The sequence below is a fragment of the Canis lupus genome, chromosome 34 (assembly GCF_011100685.1).
Source record: "Canis lupus familiaris isolate Mischka breed German Shepherd chromosome 34, alternate assembly UU_Cfam_GSD_1.0, whole genome shotgun sequence".
In the NCBI taxonomy this organism is placed as follows: Eukaryota; Metazoa; Chordata; class Mammalia; order Carnivora; family Canidae; genus Canis; species Canis lupus.
The window spans coordinates 2,638,109-2,661,110 of NC_049255.1; the positions used below are offsets into that span (position 1 = coordinate 2,638,109).

At 36.7% G+C, this 23,002-nt stretch overlaps 1 long non-coding RNA gene across 1 annotated transcript; it reads right to left on the bottom strand.

Annotated features, from left to right (window-relative positions):
* Window positions 1-905: 905 nt before the first annotated feature.
* LOC119867418 lies at window positions 906-17,975 on the bottom strand. The gene is made up of 4 exons (XR_005383487.1): window positions 17,261-17,975; window positions 13,363-13,764; window positions 1,545-1,692; window positions 906-1,439 (listed from the first exon to the last, which is right to left on the bottom strand). It is a non-coding gene; the product is annotated as an uncharacterized LOC119867418 (long non-coding RNA).
* Between the last annotated feature and the right edge of the window lie 5,027 nt (window positions 17,976-23,002).

The window sequence follows — 23,002 nt, forward strand, 5'->3', positions numbered from 1 at the left end:
TCAATAAAGTAGGAAACTTAAAAAATGTGAAAAATTAATTACTGTGCCACTTACAGATTTTTGTTTCTAAATGATAATGAAGGAACTCTAAGGCCAGAGGGACAAACCACATTTAATGATGAAGACATTACCTCTTACAAATTATGGAATATCAACAAAGCAAGGCTTAGAGTATTCAGGACCCAAAATGCATTCATTTCTTGGTAAAAATGAATTAAAATATCTCAAGCATTTAAGTTTAAAAGTTAGAAGCAGAGGGGCACCTGGGTGGCTCAGTTGGTTAAACATCTGACTCTTGATTTCAGCTCAGGTCATGATCTTAGGGTTGTGAGATTGAGCCCGGAGTTGGGCTCTGTGCTGAGTGTGGTGTCTGCTTAAGATTCTCTCTCTCTCTGCCTCTCCACCCCACCCCTCACCCACTTGTGTGCTCTCTCTTTCTTAAAAAAAAAAAATTAGAAGCAGAACTAAAACTAAATTTGAGAAAAATGTGAAGAATGATTTAGTAAAAATTAAAGTAGAAAGTATTAGAGAAATAAAATGTTTTTAGTAAGAATACAAAAGTCCAATGATTATTTTCTTTGAAATCAAACAATTAAAGGGAATAGATGATACCCAATCAAAAATTTTTTCAGAAGAAAAACAAACAAGTTCACATACTCTAGTCAGATTCATATATAGACATGTATTTGAGAAACATAAAATCAGGAAGCTAAATTCAACAAGGCACTTTTTACTTTAAAAATTATGTTAACAAGTTAAAGTTTATTACAGGAAGGCAGAGATAGCTAAACATTTAGCAATCTATTAATGCAATTCATCATAATAACACATTAAATAGAAAAAAACTCATGAAAATAATCATAACAAAACCCCCATAAAACGTGGGGAAATCATTTGGAAGGACTAAACACACATTCATGAGAAGTTGCAAACTAAGAAACTTCTTTATGATGATAAATATATTCATTAAATCTATAGCCAATACTGTACTTAATGGGAAAATGTTGAAGACTGCTCAGGTCACAGTCTCAGAGTCCTGGGATCCAGGCCCTCTGCTCAGCAGGGGGTCTGCTTCTCCCTCTCCTGCTCCTTCTCCCACTGATGCTCTCTCATACGCTCTCTCTCTCTCTCTCAAATAAATAAAATAAAAAATAAAAAAGCAGCTCAAACATTTTGCAAAATGTTTTCTGCTGACAGGAAGCCGACAGGCACTAATTTCAGTTGTCTTTCAGACTCTATTCCAGCATATTCTTAGATCAGTCTGACATTTCTCATGATGTTGAAATTATCTCCAGCATATAAGTAGTGTGTCCACGATTCTGTACTCATTTTAATTTTTTTCTTCACTTTAAAAAAAAAAACTCCAAAACTATAGATTTTTCCAGGTAATACCTGTTGTGGGCCTGGCTATTGCTCCACAGGGCTTCACAAACTTCTCCCTGAAAACAAAACAAAACAAAACAAAACAAAACAAACAAAAAACATTATCTCCGAATTGAATTCCACATTTAGTGAGCAAAACTTCACCAGTCCTAAGTACTTACACTTTAGATATGATTTTCACAGAAAATATATAGAGCAGCTTTACACATTGGTTTAAAAGCACAAGGCTTGAAGGTAGCCAGTTTGGAGGGGACAATACTTCAGATGGATAATGTCACTCCAGGTCAACAAATATTTGTGGAGTGCTTCCTGAAAGAAACAACAAAGAAATTCTTTACCTCTGCTGAGTGTCATTTTCAAATATATTACCTTAGAGTCACCATTGATTTTTGTTTATTTATTTGTTTAAATATTCATTCATTCACATTTCATTGAAATTAATGTGTGCTTTTTTGTGAAATGACATTTTGCTGCAGAAAGAGCTTGTGCACCTGCATACAGATCTGACTTTTTTTTAAAAGTTAGCTTTATGCCCAAGGCAAGGCTTGAATTTATGACCCAGGGATCAAGAGTTGCATATTCTACCAACTGAGCCAGGCAGCTGCCCCAGAACTGTGATGTTCTTAAGTCAAAAGTCAACTTGGACTAAAATAATTTATTATGGAATTAAAATACCTAAAGTAAAGTCAATCCCTATATTGCCATTCATATTTTCCCCCCTCTGGATGATTAAGATCCTTAGATCCCTGAGTTCAACTAAGAGAAGCTTTGGAGAGGATGAAGGACACATAAAATTCCATGAGGCTCCTTCACAACAGGGCTTGCTGAGGTCTGCAAACCATTCCCCTAGGAGATCTTTCCTGAGAAAATTGTTCCTCAGTCACTGGAATAGTGCTATCCCTGCAAAATTTTTCATCCAAATAAAGAGAAATAAATTCTCTAGTTGACTGGCTAATCCTAAACAATAAAGGAACAACAGAAACTGAAATAAATGAACTATAAAGAAAAAACCAACAGTAATATGTATGTGGTTTCAGACCAGTGACATCTCCACTGGTCTCCATTCAGATGCTGAATATTATTTTTGAAGCTTGTTCAGTAGTCCATTAAATTGTTTTAATGAAAATCAGGAATCTTCATTGGAAATGGGGTTTCTACAGTTTTATATACTTAAAACTCTATCAAAACCAAAATTCATGATTTCAGACTAAAATCTAGTATAAATATAAATAAGAAAACAAAGTTGGTATGTTTATTTATTTATTTATTTATTTATTTATTTATTTATATATATGAATACTAATACAGCTCTTTTATACCAAGGGATCATGAACATTTAATGTGTGGTAAAGCCAGAGGATTTTCAAATTATATAAGACCAATTTTTGAACATCTTTGAAAAGTCTTTACAGTTAGAGTGTTTTTCTTATTGTTTGAAGAAGAACACAAATTCACTCTTCACCATTATGGCATCTAAATTTTTTAATAAAAAGGTCCTAACTCTTTTTAAAATGTTCAGAATGGTGAATACTCAAAATATTAAAAAAATAAGATAATTAACTCTTATGTTTATATAAATGACTTTATTTTTATTTTTTAGAAGATTTTATTTATTTATTTTTAAGAGAGAGAGAGAGAGCACAAGCAGGCAGAGCAGCAGGCAGAGGGAGAGGGAAAAGCAGACTCCCCGCTGAGCAGGGAGCCAGATAAGGGACTTGATCCCAGGACCCCAGGATCACAATCTGAGCCCAAGGCAGACATTGACTGACTGAGCCACCCAGGTGTCCCAATATAAATGACTTTTTAAGATTCCCTTGACATCTGCCCCCGTTCTAATGCTCTAATGTGCTTCCCCTCTGAATAATATTTTGATGTCAACTTGTTCAAGAGTTCACTAGCTTCAAATGCTCTTGCTCAAAATTTAAAAATTATATAATGGTTTTATTCATTCTTTTTATGTTCAGTTATCCTAATCATGTAAATATTATTTTTTAAATTAAAGTTTCATTGACATGTAACATTGTATTAGTTTCAAGTGTACGACATGATTCAATATTCGTATACATTGTAGAATGACCAGCACAGTAAGTCTAGTTAACATCAATCACTATATATAGTTAAAAAACGTTTTTTCTTGTGATGACAACTTTTAACACTCTCTTAACAACTTTAAAACATGCAATACAGTATTATTAACTGTAGTCACCTTTGCATACATTATTTTTCCATGACTTACTTTTTTAAAACTGGAAAAGTGTACCTTTTGACTCCCTTGACCCATTTCACCCATCACCCCTCCCAATTCCCACTCCCAATTCCAAATCACCACTAATTTGTTCTCTATCTATGAGCTTGGATTTTTGTTCCTTTATTTGGGGGGGTTCCTGTTGTATAGATTCCACACATAAGTGAGATCATATGGTATTTGTCTTTCTCTTATTTCACTTAGCATAATGCCCTTGGGTCCATCCATGTTGTCACAAATGGCAAGATTTCATTCTTTCCATTTGTACAACATTTTTATCCATTCATCCATCATTGGACAGTTAGGTTGCTCCCACATCTTAGCCACTATAAATAATGCTGCAATGAACATATGGGAGTATATATCTTTTTGTATTGGTGTTTTTGTTTTCTTTGGATAATACCCAGCAGTGGAATTGCTGGATCATAAGGTAATTACATTTTTAAATTGTTTTTAAAGATTTTATTTATTTATTTATTTATTTGTTTGTTTATTTATTTATTTATTTATTTATAGAGTGTGAACAGAGGGGAGCAGCAGGGGGAGAGAGAGAGAGAAAGAATCTCAATGCAACTCATGCTGAGTGCAAAACCCAATGCCAGGCTGGATCTCATGACCTTGAGATCATGATTTGAGTTGAAACCAAGAGTAGACACAAAAGACTGAGCCACCCAGGTGCCCCCAATTTTTAATTTTTTGAGAAACCATACAATTTTCAATAATGACTGCCCCAATTTCCCATCAACAGTGCACAAATGTTTCCTTTGCTCCATATCTCTGCCAACATTTACTTCTTATCTTTTTGATGATAGCCATTCTGACAGGTGTGAGGCGATATTTCTTGTAGTTTTGATTTGCATTCCCCTGATGATCACCGATACTGAGCATCTTTTCATGTGATCTGTTGGCTATCTATATTTTTGCTTCAGAAAAGTGTCTATTCAGATCCTGAATATTATTTTTGAAGCTGTGAAAAATAAAACTTCCTCTTAAATAATTTAATATTTTCTCAGAGATAACCTGTAATAATAATGAGAGCTAAGTGCCCATGAAACATGCATACTTAAGAAATAGATGTGGCTAACTTATCCTTTATAGTCCTCTGATTTGATTTTTAATTTAGAGATAATTTTAGTTTTCTCCAGAAAAGAAAGAAATGAACGATATTCTCTTGAGATAATCTGATACCTATGATCCATCGTATTCTATTTGGTATGTGGGACCTTTTTATTACAGCATCAGGAAAATATTGTATTTTTATGAATCATAAATCTTAGAAATCAGAATGCTCATATGCCAGAAATAGTGACACCCTCCTCCAATGTAGCACAATCCAGTGGAGCTGGCTATAGTGTAGAAGCATCACAAAGAAATGAAACTCCTTAAAAGGTAAGCTTACATGTACCTGAATATTAATTTAAACCTATTACAATCAAATTGAAGATATTTAAAAAGTGATAGAATACTATATCTCTAGGTGATTCTAAAGCCGCTGAATCTTGTGAAAATTCAGGGAAGAATCTTCACATGAAGAATGTGAAAAAAAGTTTCATTCACATTATCTTAAAAATGGTGCTATATCTCAGTAATCTTTTATATTATGGACCATTTATGAATCTTCTCATGTCTGTGCCAAATTACATTAATTTAAACCTGGATTTTAAAAAATAAAATACTAAAGCCATAACATTATTAACAAAGACATTAACAATTCTGATTTTAAAACATGGCATTCTGTAATTTGGTCAAATTAAAATGGTATAATAAAATATAAGGACTGGTATTCTTATTTTAATGAGAGTGTTTTTTGCATAACAACAGTATAGAGACCAGTATAGAAATAAATATATACATGATTTTGATGGATAAGCTGAGATGGAAATTGAGAAATATAAAATAAATAGAAATATAAGCTCTGTGAAGGAAGGGTTAGTCACATCTCTTAAAATGCAGAGTAATGGTGTGTCTTGATGATATTACAGAAAAAGATACTTTTAATAAGTAGACATCTTCAATAAAAAATAGCAAAAAAGTGTTAAACAAACACTATACAACTTTCTAAAATGGTAAGAAAAATTTTACTTTGGTTAGCTGTCTGTAACAAAGTGACATGCTGCACCATGTCCTAACGCGATACTGGTATTTAGATTCCTAGGACCGCACTTCAGATTCACACCTGCACAGCCCAGTTGTTTGGGGTACAAAGTCTTTATGTGACTGGCCAGAAACTATGAAAATCAATTCAAAAACAGAAATCAGTTTTTTTGAAATATAGAAACGTATGCCGCTTCAGTGATTGTGACGTAATCTTTTTTCCCACTGTGAAAAACCAACTCTAAATCCATGCTTCTCTCTTAGGATGCTGTAATGAGAAATGTTCTTCCTCTTTCTAAATACATATTTTAAGCCAATCTTTTGGAAAAAAAAATTTTAAGTCTAAAAGCCTCCACCAATTTCAGTATATAGTTAATTTTCTCAATAATTTCATTCAAATCTAAACCTTAGAAATATTCTTCTCACGAGGTATTTTTAAAGTGAAGTTTCAGAGAATAATTTGAGAGTGCCTAGACCTAGATTTTTAGTGTTTTCCCTCATGCTTCTTTTGTGGAAAGAATGAAATAGAGGTGGTGGAGTGTTGTTTCCTATTGAGAACCTGGGTGTGAGATTTATGTATTTGTTTCCTTCCTTTGAGCACTAGCAATAGAAGGAAAGCTATAAAAAGAAAGAAAAGAAAAGAAAAGAAAAGAAAAGAAAAGAAAAGAAAAGAAAAGAAAAAAGAAAAGAAAAGAAAAAAGAAAAGGAAAAGGAAAAGGAAAAGGAAAAGAATAGAATAGAATAGAATAGAATAGAATAGAATAGAATAGAATAGAATAGAAGAATAACTCTTTGTGCAGGGTTTCGTGGGAGAGAATTCCATCTGAGTACCAAAAAGCATCAGGCTTGCAAGTGTCTGACATCCTGGCCCAGGCTCTTCTTAAATAATCTTCCCTTTCCCGTTTCAATGAAAGTGGCATACAGCTCTGCACACCCCTTACTATGAAAGGGGCAGGGGGTAAGCGAAAGGCATTTTCCCACCTAATTAGATGCCAAAGGTGGAACCACCAAAATAAAGCAAATCCTGACTTCCATGCAGAAAAAAAAATGACAGATTTTACACGTGAATTTTATGATATTTATACTCTTATTCATCAGAAAATTAACACTGTACATGCAAATCATGGATTGGGGTTATTCACTTTTCTGTGAATTACCTAAGTTCTGATATCTCCCCTTGTAAAAATGTATGAACATTAGCAGTATTGGAATTTTATCTTTAATAATATTTGCAGGGGGAAAAAAGATATTTAAATTCCCTGATCTCTTAAAAGGGAGGAAATAACACAATGGAAATGGATCCAGAGCCATATGTAAAATACATGAATGACTGTCAGAAATGACTCTAACTAAAATGCTTCTGATATTTTAAATGGGACCCTTAAACAGAAAATGTTCTTTACCTACAAAAACAAGCATTTCTCTGATATTTGTTTAAAAACATTTATTTCAACAGCACGTCGAAGTTTCTCAAGAAAGTTCCTTTCAATAAAATCTTTAAATATATATATTTTAAAAAGGACAGCCCGGGTGGCTCAGCAGCTTAGCGCCGCCTTCAGCCCAGGGCTTGATCCTGGAGGCTCAGGATCGAGTCCCACGTCGGGCTTCCTGCATGGAGCCTGCTTCTCCCTCTGCCTGTGTCTCTGCTTCTCTCTCTCTATGTCTCTCATGCATAAATAAATAAAATCTTTAAAACGCAAAGAAGAAAAAGAGAAAGAAGAAAGAAAGAAGAAAGAAGAAGAAGAAGAAGAAAGAAAGAAAGAAAGGAAGAAAGAAAAAGAAAGAAGAGAAGAACGAGAAGAAAGAAAGAAAAAAGAAGAACTAAGAAAGAAGAAAATAAAGAAGAAAGAGCCGACAGCAGCAACGCAGAACCAAATCACGCCAACGTCCACCATACGCCCTCCGTCACTAGCCCAGCACTCCCGCACCCTCCTCCTCCTCCCTGCTTCCTCCATCACCCCTCCCCGCCCTCCTGCCGCGCCGGAGGACGCTTTCCTTCCTTCCGTCCTGAAGAGTCGCGGATGTTCCTTTCAGCTAATGATGTAACCTAAATGATCTGCTGTCAGCTTTGATTCTTTTATTAAGACACACACTATAATGGGTTTCTGGACCCAATTTCAGCACGCGTGTGGGGACACTTCCCCACACCAAAGAGCAGTTCTTGGTCACTAGCTCAGTGTCCTAGTTAAGTCAATTCAGTGTAAGTCCCTTCTGATAGTCCCCACCCGAAGGCATCACAGCCCATAGGCTAAGGACTCATTCCTACCACCCCGTCCCCTCCTGCCACTGCCGATTCCCAATCCCAAAGGCAGGTTGCCAGCTTTGTTTCTGGCAGAACCACTGCAGATTGGAAGTTCCCAAGACACCTTCCTTGAGTTCGATTAATTTGCTAGAGCTGCTCACAGAACTCAGAGAAACATTTTACTTTCTAGATTTCTGGTTTATTGTAAGAGGATATAATTCAGGAACAGCCAGCTGGAAGAGATGCACAGGGCAAGGTGTGGGGAAAAAGCATGCAACTTCCATGACCTTTCTGAGCACCCCACTCCCTCCAGAACACCACATGTTCACCAATCTGGAAGCTCTCCAAACTCATCCTTTTTTATGGAGGTTTCATCACACAGATATGATTGATTAAATGGAGGTGACTGATCCAATTTCAGCTCCTCTCCCCTCCCCAGGGAGTCAGGGGGTAGGGACTGAAGGCACCAACCCTGGAACCACTTGGTTGATTGTCCAGGCAACCAGCCCTCATCCTCAAGTGCAGAAGTCACCTCATCAACTCTATCAAAAGACACACTTCGCTGCTCTCAACTCTTAGGCAATTCCAAGGGTTTTGAGAACTGTGAGCCAGGGCTGTGGACAAAACCCAAATGCATATTTCTGATAAATCGCCATATTGCACATACACATACCCACACATAAATACCACAGATGTTGCCCTCAAAATAATCTAAAACCATCATTTTATTGATATGAAAACTGAAGCACAAAAGACATCAAGTGACTTGAACTTGCATCCAAATAGCTACTAACAAAAAAAAAAAAAAAAAAGCTACTAACAGAGACTGGAATATAATTAGGTTTGGTTTATTGTTAATGTGATAAAATGTGACCTAACGACACAATACTTGCTATTTTGTGGTGTCGATTGATAAATATCAGTGAGAATGATCATAATGATTTGCTTTATGCTATTTACCTTTTGTGTTTGTTTTGCTTAAAACTATATCACAAACATCCTTGAAATAAAAATGTAGATTGTCTAATGTCAGAGATGGAAAAAATAAGACAGGGGAAAATTGCATGAAAAGGAAAGCAAATAGCTAAGTGTTTAAGTAAGAATGAGCACTTAAATCTCTTGAAAAGAATTTTAATTCTGAGCTTCCTATAAAATAGTGTCACTGCCTATAAAATTATTTTTTTAATATCTCCACTTCAAGAAACTCATTTGCCAGATTTGCTTTCCATGGATCATACCATTGTTTTACTAAGGCTTCATACAGTAATAGATGCAAGGACCATTAAAATAAACATTGTTTCTGTCTCATTAATTTGTTTGATAACACCTTTTATGCATAGTGGACTGTGTGACCTTTCTTTAAAATGAAATTTTAAGTACACGAACCATACTGACGCCTTTCACAAATACTGGCATAACATTAATGGAATTAATTAATTCTATGGTATTATTATCATTGTGCCAGAGTATTCATACAGCAGCCACAGGAAGACAAGAGGTAACAGAGATCTAAAAATAATAGTCAGCAATCAGTACAAAACCATATTTAGATTCCCAGGTGTTGTAACGCAGCAATATCTTCTGAATCCAATTCCTGCAGGGATAGGACGCATTTACAGCAATTAAACAACACTCCCTTTTATTTCATGAAAGGGTGAAAATCTATTTTTGCAATCAGCTGCAATTATTACTCCATTATCCTATTTTCCCTCTGAGGATTGTTCCTGATCTTGGACCTTTAAACACATGAGCTCCCAATACTTCAGCCTTAGGGGAATAGCCATCTCATTGTAAAGACAGCTCAGTAATGGCCAGTCATGAAATAACAATAGAGCTCTCAAGATAGGTTGCCTCAGAATATTCAAGTAAATATGTAAAATTAATAAAACCATTCTGAATGAAAATGCACACCATATGATGTATATGCAAACATGTACTGATTATATCCATACAAGTGGTATTCTGGAAAGTTGTGAGAGGAAGAGTATGAATTAAAATTTGATAATCCATGCATAGAAAATACAGGGAGTGCCTATTATGTGCAAGGCACTATTGTGTGCTTGGTGCTGCAGTAGCCTCAAAGTTAAAAGCAGAACTCTACCTGCCAAGAGATTTAGTGAGGAGGTCCGACAGGTAATGACTTCAAGGTGAGATGTGATTAACGCTCTATAAGTGGGGCAAACCATGCTGGACAGTTATAGCCACTTAAATCACTCCTGGCTGGAGTAGCCAGGGAACATTTAATAAAAAAAGAAACATTTCATCTGACTTTTATCCTTTCTGGGGGAATCTCAAAGATAGCTGGACAAGTAAAATTTATGCCAATGCATTTTCTGATCCAGGGCAGGGTGGAAAGGCATCCCTAAGACTTGTACACCTCTCTGTTCCAGGCTATTATGAAAAAGTATTGAGACATTAATCTTAAGAAGGTTGTATAGCTACAATTCTCAAGCCAATAGGTGTATGGTGGTAAATAATGTGGTATCCTTTGATGGACAGAGGCCCAAAGATTGTTCTGTCTTCCTGATATGCTGTATTACTTGACCCACCTTGGGACAAAGGTGAGAATGATTGCTCAGAACCATTTCCTACCTCTAGGAAAAGTGACTATATTTTCATAAAATAAATTGAGCCATCTGGGTAAATGCTGTCTGGGTTCATGTGAGTCATAGCTATTTCCGCATTTCCTGAAATGTAATTCCACTAGTTAAAAATTCCCAAGATGGAAAAACAATCTCTGATACCACAGCTATACATTTTGTTTTTACCCAAGAGCTTCCTTCTCCAGATATTGATCAAACTGGCTTCTCATCTCTCCCTTGAGCCAGCAGCATTCAAAATCATTACAGGGCACAGTAACGACAGTTTACAACATACACAAGAAAGCAAGCATTGTCAGGAAGACTAAAAATTCTCTTATTCTCTTGATAGTATCAAGCTTGCCCATTTGTTTCACCAAGGAACATTCTGGTTAATCAAGCTTTAATTAAAGAACCCTTTGCAACATTAACTTCTTGCTAAAGTAAAGAAGAAAGTAGACAGGTCCAATCTTGCTTGTGTATTTTGTTTATACCAAAGTAAAACACAGATCTTATCAGAAAGACTCTAAAGTGGTAACTTAAAATATCTTCCTTACAATACTTACAAACTCTTCTTACAATATCCCCCACAGAAGACAAGTTTTTACTTCATTCTTAAACTTAGGTCAGGAGGAAACATCTTTTAGATCCCATATTAGTCTCTTTTCATCACTCCAGAATTCAAGTTATTTTCTACGACTTTAATGACTAACATTTATCACACTTAGTGCAAAATATTTCAGTTCAAATCATACATTCAAATTACTACACCACTTAATTTATACTTTATTCTCCACAGTTTATTGTGAATATTTTTCTATACCCATCTTAATACAAGGAAACAATGCAAGAAAGGAGAAATAAGTGATTTCTCAATGATAATCAAGATTTTCTATTATCTTGCTAGAGTAAAATGCTCATTCGTGAACATCAAAAATTTTCCTGAAGTTTCTTTCTCTCATTAGCATCAGGTTTTCTCTGTTTCCTGTATGGAAATTCCTATCATTCATTCAGAATTCACCTCAAATTCAAACCCTGTTCAGTATCTTTATAGAAATGAACTACCATGATAGTAGAGCGCATAACTTTGCCACAATCATAACATTTATCAAATCTTAATTTGCCACTATCACTACACTTTTAATTATTTCTACCTATACACTAATGTTTATTGACTCAATTATTCATTTTGTATTGTTTAACAGATAACATTCATTATTCTAAATTCTGTAGAGAAGAAAAGATAAATCAGAAATGGATATGGTACTCATAAATCCTTCTGTTTAACAAAAAAGATTGGACATGTACATGGGTATCTTTCATGTGAAGCTGAACATTTACATTAACAAGGGAGGCCCTGGTTAAGAGTTATAGGAGCTAATAAAGAGGAAAAAAGGAAGTATTGTGTGATGATGAAGAATACCACATACCAGAGAGCTAGGAAATTTGGGCTTTAGTATGAATAATAAAAGAATAAGTGAAAGCTTTTCATGGAGGGGTTAAATGGTCAGGTCTAGCTTTAAGGCATATTTACCTGATGACAATGGTTACTTCTAATCAGATTGAGAATGGCTGGGATGTGGGAGAGCACTCTCTTTCTTGAAATTTAATGAGAACTTAAATTAGGGAAGTGTCAGTGAAAGTAAAGAAGAAGAAACAGATTTAAGATTATCTTAAAAGTAGGCTTAGTCACACCCAAGCATTGACTAATGGGGAGTATAGGAGGTAGGGGTAGGAATTCATGGTGCCCCCAAGTTTTGCGAACTGAGTGACTGAAAGATTTGGAAAAAGGAATCAGGCACACAAGAAAAGAAACCTGGAAAAGATGACAATTTCAGATGGAACACTCCAGAATGAAGGTCAATAAGACATGCATCCAAATTTTAGGAGACATGAACACATTTCCATCACAATACTTGAGCAAGAATTTGAAATTTACGTAGAGAGATATGAAACCATGATATACAGAGACTTTGAATGAGATCTACAGAAAGACAAAGTAGATCAGAGATACCCTTCCTGTTGACAAGAATTATTACAAAAGAATTTATAGCAAGTTATGGTTACCCCTCGGCGGAACTCCTAGATATCAGAGATGCATAATATTGACTTTTGACAGGTTTTTATAAGCCAGAATTTCCAAACATATTTATGATATTTGATTAATCCTCAATCTGTGCTAAGAATTTTATGTATGTTGTTACAGGGCAAATTAAGAGGAGTCGATATATGTTTCAGAAGTTTCTGTTCCTGGGGTGCCTGGGTGGCTCAGTGGTTGAACATCTACTTCTGCTCAGGTCGTGATCCCAGGGTCCTGGGATTGAGTCCCATATTCGGCTCCCCGTGGGGAGCTTCCTTCTCCTCCCTCCCTCTGCTTACATCTCCGTCTCTCTCTCTCTGTGTTTCTCATGAATAAATAAATAATATCTTTTTTTTAAGTTTCTGTTCATATTTTCTTATTTCTTTGCAACAAAATTTCTTTCTTTGCAACATAATATCTTTATAATATTACTCATAATGACCATTGAGAGGCTAATTATACAAGTGGAGAGTGGACAGTTCGTGTATGACAATAGAACTCTGAGTCACAAACTCTACAGAAATCAACTCAGAAAATCAAACATCAACTCCTGCAACATCAAACCCAGAAAGAGTAGACATTAGGCATTGACTGCTAGTTTTCTTATTCTTGTGCCTGCTTCCAACTTGGGACCAAAGAGAAAGCCAAATGTGTTCCCCAAACAATCATATGAGATGCCCCACTTGTGGTTAACCTGCCTTCACCTTCCCCATGCCAACAATCTCCAATTAGACCATACCTGAAGTCTTTCTTTTTAATTATGAATATTCCCCCTCCTTTGCCTGCCTTTGAGTTTCCGCCAAATGCAAGCGATGGTGGCTGACTTTCTTTGCTTCAGCAAGCTCTGAATAAATAGCTTCTAATTTGTTTGTTTGTTTGTTTCATTTGGGTGGAGTTCCTTTATTTCTGGGGCTTTCCTGGAAAAATGATTTGCCCTGCTTATCGTTGGCCCCCAGCCTTCAAACAGATGCAGGACCCATAGAATCCCTTTGTGCCTTGCTGTTCATGGCTTGTCAAGTCTTCACCAATATGGTAAGTCAGCACCAGATCTGCAATCTGCTCTCTTTGTGTTGATCTCTTCAACTATTCTCAGGATACTTGCATTTATTATAAAAGAAGGGATACTGGGATAAAAATTGTCCTACCAATAGAAAAATAAAGAAAGAAAAGAATGAAGATATTGATTTTTTCAGTCAGGGGCATCAACAATATTGTTATTCCTCACTTCCTAGGGGTATCTAACCCAGATCTCATCCTATCATCAATTCCTTTTGAGCCACTTATTTCATTATAGTGGATTGTGCTTTTTTCAATGTGCCTACATATCAGTACAGTGAAGACCTTTTTGGCTTCACAGGGCAAAGATAACAATATACCTGGATAATTACGTTCCATGGGTTCACTAAAGGCCCCTCCTACCTTTTCCGAGGTCCGCAATCAAGACTTAAGAGATCTAAATTTCCTTTGTGATTCAGTTCTGATACAATATGTAAATGGTCCCCCTACTATGTTGAAAGAAAAAAGAAGCCTATGAAAAGGATGCCATTTACTTCGTCTGAGCCTTAGATGAAAAAAGAAATACAGTTACAAAAGATAAATCACAATTTTACCAATTTTACAGTCCATTATTTAGGTGATGAGCCTATCTATGGAGAAAAAAAAAAACCCATTCAGTTTTGATAAAGACTATTCACCTTCTTTGACTCTTAGAGAAGGACAAGTGGGAAGATTTCTAGTCTTATCTGGATACTGAAGATGATGCTGGCCAATGTTTTTCTGAGGCTGCATTTATGAATGGACTAAGTCCTCACTAAGAGACCCTCCGCTTTGGGAGCCCAAACATGTACAAGGTCTTCTGGAACCTAAAGAAGTTTCTTCCAAGGTTTCCTAACTACAAAACACTTTTTGGGGGTCTATTTGTGCATGACCTGATTTGGACAAACTTTTTTTTGCTCTTTTGGTGGTATATGGGAACCATCAAACACCTATCACTATAGCCTTACCTTTAACGCAGTCGTGAAGGCTTATCATTCTTATCTTAGGGGAAGAGTTGCCAATGAAAAACTTGCTAGTAGTTCTTTTGAACTAGTTCTAGCCTCCACACTTGATCCCATTGTTGCCAGACAACTGTCTGAGAACATACAACACTTTTCAGCCAGCTAATTAACTCTATGAGATGGTGTTACTTTCACCCTCTCACATGACTATCCACTTGTTCAATACCCTGAGTCCTGCCCCTGCTTGAAGAAAAGGAACCTGAGGATTATTTTACATCAGGTAGGGAACTTTTGGTACCTCAATCATGTGTGTTAGATTCCCCACTGGGAACCCTGATCTAATATTATTTATTGATGAATCATACCTCAAAATTAAAACTGAAGCTAATCAAGCAGGCTATGCTATCTCTAACTTAAACAGTCCTGTAGAATATAGACCTCTATACATAGATAGCAAAACTTATTGCTCTCACAAAAGCTTTTCAACTAGCCAAAGTCTAGAGAGTCCACATCCATACTGATAGCAAGTATGCTTTTGGAATGGTACATAACTTTAGGATGCTTTGGAAACAAAGGGGTTTCTCTTTAGCTGGAGTCCCCCTTCAAAAATAAAAATGGTCTGAAAATAAAGGAACTTTCATGCACTCCTACTTCTAGAGAACTATTATAAAGCTACAGACCCATTTAAAAGATAACATGGACACTAAACGAAATTCTCCAGCAGATCACTGCATCAAATAGGTAGTCTTAATCAAGGTTATTCTGTATAGAACCTCAAATGATAAATCTCTGGAGGGATTCAAAGAGGTCATTATAAAATGCAGTGCTTAGTCTCTGATTTTGAAAAGGAAGAACTGAAATATTCTGGTTGGATCCTGCCCTCAGATAACTTCTGGAACTCCCAAGATAGATGCTTGGTAGCATCAGATAATTTAAAATGGATATTAGCTAAATTTCTCCATGAAACCACTCATGGTACAGACACATTGATTACTATCTCAAGTCAATGTTAGTGGAAAAACTTTAGAAAGACAGCTGAAGTTATTTTCATGGCATGTGTCACCTATGGACAACGTAACTGTAAAGGTGACAGACACATAGCCAGGAATGAAAGGTTCAAGGTCCCTTTGTACACCTTTCAGTGGGTTTTTATTCAGGTTCTATTCTCCATGAAGGAATATGTGTAAATATAAAAAAGTATGGCATGCCAACTTTTATATCACATGATGGAGACACACTTCATAGGACCCATTACAGAAGAATTCTGTGAGGCCTAAGCACTTTCCCAAAAATGACACCACCTTTATTTCCCACAATATTCTGAAAAAGTTGAAAGAACAAGCAACATCCTTACATTGTAAATGGCAGTTCTTTCAGAAACCCTGGAGTGTCCTCGTCCACAGGAAATCCCATTAGCCTTTACCATCACATGGCTCACCTTCTTGGAGTCCTATCAGTTATCTCCCTATGAATTGGTAACTAGGATACTTGTGCCCTCAGACATTTCATCTACAATAGCAGACTCCTGCTTCATGAAGACATGGTAAAATTCTGCAAGAGACTTATCTACTACACCCGGTCCAATCAACCAACAGCATAATGCCACCTTCCCATAAAATCTTCCTAAAAAGCCTCTTCATACTCTTCAACCCCAAGATTTCACAGATTGGAAGAGACATCAGACAAAAATTTCTCTTAAACTCATTGAAAGGAATCTTTGAACACCTTCAAATGGATTTCATCCACCTTCTGTTCTTTATGGGATTTGAATATGTTTTAATTCTGTCTTTTCTTTTTGCCCTCACCACTACACCCCTCCCTCTTGGGTTCTGCTACCTTTCATCTCCCATTCCCTCTCCAGGTTTCATTCCCCTGACCAGTCAGCTCTTGCCTTTTCTTCTAAGTTCAGGACATCTCTGGCTTCTTCAAATCCTATCCTGGTATATAAGGGAAGGGAGAAGAAATGTGTGGGAAATATCAGAAAGGGAGACAGAACATAAAGACTCCTAAGTCTGGGAAACGAACTAGGGGTGGTGGAAGGGGAGGAGGGCGGGGGATTGGGGGGGAATGGGTGACGGGCACTGAGGGGGGCACTTGACGGAATGAGCACTGGGTGTTATTCTGTATGTTGGTAAATTGAACACCAATAAAAAAATAAATTTATTTAAAAAAAATCCTATCCTGGTGCTGCCTGGAGGAGGAGGAGGAGGAGGAGGAGGAGGAGGAGGAGGAGGAGGAGGAGCTGGGACTGAAGCCCAGCCTGCCATTTCTAGTTATTGAGTCTTATCAGGTACCTGTCTATAAATATAGCACTAAAATTCCAGAGAGTCAGTCCCTAGGTTCACAATATCACAATTAAAGAATTGGTTCGGAATACCACACAACTGAGAGACCATTCCAATAGAGGATTGCACACCAAGATTCTCAGAAATTCACTGCCTTCAGTTTTAGACTACTGGATTAGCCAGCTGTCACCATGATAAAATTGCCCCTAAGGAATTCTGGTCTCATCAAATGAGGCCACAGGGAATCACAGTGGATGACATTTCCACTTGCACCTCCATGGACAAATGACTTTAAACAAATATATCTATAACCAGAAAAAGAGCAAATCATTAAAATCCATTTATTTACCCTTACCTGTCATCTTGAAGACACCAGTGGAGAGCCAAATCTGTAACCTAGCTAATGTAAGGCCTTGGTTCTGACCTTATATAATAAATATCTTTTTTCCTGAGTATCCATGCACCCCTACTAAATACTATTTTCTTTGTGTCCAAAATGCCTGGACCTATTTTTCTCAAACTAACACCTCTTGCACTTAGGAAAGTATTTCAAGATTTGTCTATACACAGAGACACAGACTTATTTATTTAAGTCCATAAAAAACCAAAGCTGGAGAATCCAACTCCAGACATGAGTTGCAAAATAAGACCATTTTTTATTATTCAGGCACTTCACCTGGGAGAAATACAGATTCATTTTTTATGTGAATGATCAGAGCAGTGTTCCCAGTGGAGGGTGGGGGATGATACAAATAGAAAAGACCAGGAAACCTATTACTAACTTTGGCAAATGTTATTGATGATAACACTTTTGCCATAGATAGAATACAGATCAGTCTCAGCTTGTTGGCAAAAGTAGTGATAAACCATTACATTGTCCTGGATTTCTTGTTGGCTAGTCATTCATGGTAGCATCTGTGCTATTGCTGAAGTTTTTGTTGCATTTAGATCAATGGAACAGGAGAGATAAACAAGCTAGTATTGCTTTAAAGAAAATGCTATTTGAGTCTCTAAAGTTGATCCTCATGCCCTATGGGATTTGTTCTCTTGGTCTGGGTTAGGCAGTTGGGGCTACTGGTTCCAAAGAATCTTAGAGAGAATGGTGTTTGTTCCCATTTTTGTCATAATGGTCATGATGCTGATCAGTTGCATTCTATCTCAGAATCTTAAGTTCTGTCTAGATGCTCTTTCACCAGGTGATCACTGTGATGATATAATAATAAAAAGGTCAAGCAAATCTCAAAATAGAGACAAATAGGCAGCCCACAAGCAGAAAAGATCTAGATCTTTAGCCTTTCCTGAATTGGCCAGCTGCTTGCAAGCTAAAGAGAGTAATCTAAACAGGAGGGCTAAGATTTGACACTAGTGCTCTGGCCCACACCTTTGCAGCTACCAGAACAGGAAGTCAAACCATTCTCTCTGAAGCACTTAGCCCAGAACAGTCAAGATGTGTTCAATAACTGCCAGCTTCCCTACTGTTTACCTCCGTTTCTAGCTCAGAATCAATCACTTCTGGTTAGTTGGCTTCCAGCTTCACCTTGCCCACATCTCCAATCAAAACACACCTGAAACCTTCCCCTATTTCTCTACAGCTTTCCCACATCCATCCCCAATTCTGAGGCTCCACCAAAAGCAGCATATATACCATGGGCCTGGCATCATTTAATGCACTAAATTAGTCTAGACCCTCTGAGAAGCAGTTGATAGAATGGGATTAGACATGTAAGAGGTTTACTGGGGGAAACACCTATGCAAAAAAATAGCAAGAGAGCTGGAGCAGGCTGGCAGAGTTCTCAGACAGTGCCACTGGTCTGGTCCCCGTGAAGGAAGACAAGAAGCCAAGAAGGCAGGAAGGAAGATTGCAAAGGAGGGAGTGAGGGAGGAAAAGAAAGACAGAGGACTTGGAATATGTCAAGCCTGTAATTCTAAGAAACTTAGTCTTAGAGCAGTGGCCTCCCATGTTCCTCTCACACTCAGCTGTGGGCCAGGAGGAGCCCACCTGTGGGAAGTGTAGCCTCAGTGTAAATGTTTGGACAATTATACTCCACAAGGCAGGAAATCCAAATAGTTTGTTATGGGCTGAATCGTGTCCTGACAAAATTCATGTTGAATTTCCAATCCCCAGACCTTTAAATGTAACCATGTTTGGAGAGAGCAACTTTAAAAAAGGTAATTAAATTAGGATGAGGCCAATAGGATGGGGCTCTAATCCCATGCAATTGGTGTCCTTATAAGAAAAAGAAGTGACACTTAGGGATGTGCATGCACAGAGGAATGATGATATTGGGACACAGGGAGAAGATGACTATCTGCAAGCAAGGAGAGAACCAGAGGAGAGACTCAACTTGTTGACAGCTTGGTCTTAGACTTCCAGTCTCCAAAACTGTGAGAAATAAATGTCTGTAGTTTTAGCCACTCAGACTATGCTAGTCTGTTACAGCAGCCCTAGCAAATTAACACAAGGTGCATTTTCAGACTGCTGTAAGCACTATAAAATGTGTGTGTGTGTGTGTGTGTGTGTGCACGCAGAAACAACTTTTAGTGAGGATGTAGAGAAGAAGAACCCTCATGCGCTGTTGTTGGGAATGCAAACAGATGCAGCCACCATGGGAAACAGTGTGCAGGCTCCTCAAAGACTTAAAAACAGAATTACCCTATGATCCAGCAATTGCACTAGTGGATGTTTACCCCCAAAACACAAAAACACTAATTCAAAGGGATACATGCACCCCTATGTTTATTGCAAATTATTTACAGTAGCCAAATTATTGAGGTAGCCTATGTCCATTGAGAGATGAAAAGATGTGGTATATATATACAATGGAATATTATTCAGCTATAAAAAAGAATGCAATTCTGTCATTTGTAACTATATGGATGGAGCTAGAGAAAACAAGTCAGTCAGAGAAAGACAATGCCATATGATTTCACCTCATATGTGGAATTTAAGAAACAAAACAAATGAGCAAAGGAAAAAAAAGAGAGAGAAATGAAGAAAAAGACTCTTAACTCTAGAGAACAAACTGATGGTCACCAGAGGGGAGGGTGTCGGGGTAGAGGGGTGAAATAGATGACAGGGACGGAGGAAGGCACTTGTCATCATGAGCACCAGGTGATGTATGGGAGTGTGGAATCATGATGTTGTACACCTGAAGTTAATATAACACTGTATGTTAACTATATGGGAATTAAAATAAAAACTTAATTTAAAAAATAAAGGGAAAAATGTGTGTGTGGATATGTGTGAGTCTGGGTATGTGTGTATGTGTGTGTGTGTGTGTAGATATTCATTTCATCCTCACAAGCCCCTATGAGATGGTTACTATTATTATCCTCCTTTTCTGAGGCAAAGATAACTTAAATTTGTCCCAGTTCATGCTGCTCATAACTGGTGAGAAGATTTGCACCCAAACAGTCTGCCTCCAGTCTTCTCAAGCATATGGTACTGCGCTTAGTGTCACTGCATTAGATCTCCAAAACTCAGCATTCCTCCTCCTTCTATTTTATGCTCTGTAAAACTAACTGTAGGTACTCATATTTTTCTGCAATTAATTTTTTGGGAAAAATTTAGGATATAAGTAACAAATAAATGATTCTTTTTTAAACTATTTTTAACTTTTTAGCCATGTGAAAAACCTGTAATATTAAAATTAAATTGTTTGATTTAGCAATCCAGTTTGGTTCAATCCATGCTAATCTGTGTACACATAAAGATATTGATTTATTGCATCACCAGTGTATATGGGTTCTATGCATCTCTTTGTGTGGTACTCAAGAAGTCTTCATTCTGTTCAGATCCCTCACATTTTATAATATACAAAGAATATAAAATTTATAATTGTACATAATTGTATTTAATAATTAATATATTAATTTCTAATACAATAGATTTAATACTCTGTAAAATGCATTAGATTAAGTTTATATAATTTATATATAATATGCAATATACAATTATATCTGGTTTATAATATACAGATAATATAAAAATTAATGTTACATTAATTTCCTTTGCTTCAATTATGTTTTTCCTACTAGGAGCTAAAGTAGCTAGTGACTTGACCTCTTTGTACTTCTCCAAAATTTATTCTAATCAAAGACCTTAGGCTTTTGTAAGATGCTGTAGCAAAAACAAGTGCAGGACCCCAAAATTCTCTCACTACCTCTTAAGAAAAATGTTTTAAAGATTTTATTTATTTATTGGAGCAAGTGAGAGAGAGAGCATGAGCAGGAGGAGAAGGAAGCTGAGCAGGGAGCCCAACAGAGGACTCCAGGATCATGACCTGAGCCAAAGTGAGACACTTAACCCACTGTGTCATCCAGGTGCTCCCTAAGTACCTTCTTGTTTCTGAGAAAACTCCTTCCTTCTCTACGCCTTTATTTTTTTCACCTGTAAAATAAGGAACTGGGGATAAAGGTGACTTAAGACAACACAAACGACAGGCTTAAGCCAAGACACCTTCCCAAGTCATGCTACCAGTACCTTTTCCTACGAACTTTCTATCACTTGGCAACCCCACTGCTGATCCGTTCATTAGGCTGCAATTTAACCATCTTAGTTTAAGCGGGAAAAGATGAGCTCTTTACCAAGGATTTCAAAAGAGCCGGGGCTTCACTCAGAACAGGAAGCTCATACAAAGGGAAAATGACTCTCGGGTGAATATTTCCTAATTAGGTATTAAAGATAAGGGGGAGTCAGACACATTTCTGCCAAAGAAACCTAGCATAACAACACTTGAAAACTATTGTCTTTATAATAATAAATTAACTTTTACTATGGATTTATAACATAATTATCATGATATTAAAATCTTATTTACTAAAATAAACATATATCTTGCTAGTGATCCAGTGGGTGTTATACAGGTATACATTTTTACCATTCTTTGTTCACTGGTATCAAAGATTACAGAACCTTCTTCTGAAAGGTACTGTGTCACTTAGTGACAGTTACAGTGACTATGTTACAATGTATATTGGAACCATAAAACTGCATGAAACCTAAAAATAAATTTAATGTGAAAAACTATATTTAAAAATCATTGTAGTTTTATAAACTTTGGTTTAGTATCCATGTTAATAATAAAAGTTGGTGTCAAATATTTCCTTTGGTTTTAGTAATCACATTTGCTATAGAATTGAGAGCTAAGTACGATTCTGACTCGTTTCAATGTGTTCTAATTGTTCCTGTTGATTGCGTTTCTTTCCATGGTGATTTATAACAATAAAAAGATACTAAAATTCAGCAGCTTTTCTTTTGCTGGTTGGAATTTTTTTTCAAGTAACCCAAAGCATAACTCAGTCCATTTTTAAAAAAATATCCCCTCACACAATCATTTTTTAAATCATTAAATGTGGGGCAGCCCCGGTGGCCCAATGGTTTAGCACCTGCGTTGGGCTCAAGGTGTGATCCCAGGGTCCTGGGATCAAGTCCCACGTCGGGCTCCCTGCATGGAGCCTGCTTCTCCCTCTGCCTGTGTCTCTGTCTGTCTGTCTGTCTCTCTCTCTCTCTGTGTGTCTCTCATGAATAAATAAATAAAAAAAATCATTAAATGTGATCTGGTTTTCATTTTATATCAAGTTCAAATATATGAATTCAAAGGATGATGACCTAGATTTTCACAAAGTTTTGATCATCTGGAAATCTTTATTTCCAAGCTATCATATAGACAAGATATAAAAGGTGATAAACACATTAGGATCTTGTAAATAATTCCTTGATAATGATGTAATAATGCTATTGATAATTTTTGTACGACTTAAAGGGCACTTAATAGAAAGCACAATTTAAAGCATTCCAGTCATCGAATCCCCCTAGCATGATGTGATGAGGTGATATTATTGCTATTCTCTGAAGAATGAGGACACCGAAGTCCAGGAAGATTTTGTTTTTAGTAAATTGCAGCTGGTCTACATAGTAGAGACCAGATTTCGGCCTGGGTGATAGTAGAATTAAAGGTAATACTTGATGTATCTATTGTGAAGCTTATTTAGCTCTATATTTTAGCTTGAATGTCACAAAAACATGTAAGTTAGATAAGGTATTACAAAAATCAGGAATATTAGGTTTAGTTTGGAGAAGTTTGTTACCCACAAG